The sequence below is a fragment of the Arachis duranensis genome, chromosome 3, assembly GCF_000817695.3.
Source record: "Arachis duranensis cultivar V14167 chromosome 3, aradu.V14167.gnm2.J7QH, whole genome shotgun sequence".
In the NCBI taxonomy this organism is placed as follows: Eukaryota; Viridiplantae; Streptophyta; class Magnoliopsida; order Fabales; family Fabaceae; genus Arachis; species Arachis duranensis.
Window position 1 is genome coordinate 45481827 of NC_029774.3, and position 879 is coordinate 45482705.

An 879-nucleotide genomic window follows, 5' to 3' on the forward strand; every position below is an offset into this window, starting at 1 on the left:
AAAGGATGCATTGCACTCACACCAAACCCAAAACTCTTAAATATGGTAAAACATATACCACCGAATGGGAACTTTTAAAATGGGGACAAGATTATGATTTTTCCCGTTAAAACATTAAAATGACGGAAAACCTCAGGCACCTTTACCAAACTTATAAATCTATTTCAAGCATTACTCTAATGGGTTCATGATACTTATGTAGGGCACCCTAAAATGAATTAGTTGCAACAATAAAAACATTGAAAATGAATAGTCAAAAAGCACCAGTAAAACAATTACACTAAGAAAAATTGATAAAGTAAATAGACCTGGATTTCTGTTTTGTCTTTTTCTCTTCAATTTCAGGTCTATCAGATTTCAGTTTCTTACTTATTTCAGTAGTAGCTCAGACTGCCGCTAACTCTGTTGTAGACTTCATGGTGGCAGCTTTATTGGCAGCCTGCTGTGTAGTCATGGTTTGTTGCATAAGCAGAGCTTGCTGTATCATCAAAGGAAGAGATGATGAAGCAAGGGAAAATAGATAGATTGAAAATAGTATCTACACACACACATTTTTATAATAACTAACTAACTTCAGAATTCTATTTTTAAGTTAATTTCATACTCATTTGTCATGTGGGGCCATAAAACTTAGAAATATTCATATCCTCGTCTTTGTGTCACTTTATACCTATATCTCATTTTCTATTAGAGCTTTATGCCATATGTAAATACCACATTATACCTCTAAACTATTCACAAAGATGGATTGGAAAATATAGTGAATCCTTGCCCTACCAGATAGCTCGGAAGTGGACATTTCTTTGTTCTTCCTGTCCACCATGGAGGAAAATGCTGTTTTCAACAAGAAAAAAAATATTAATAAGATTGAAGGAGCTA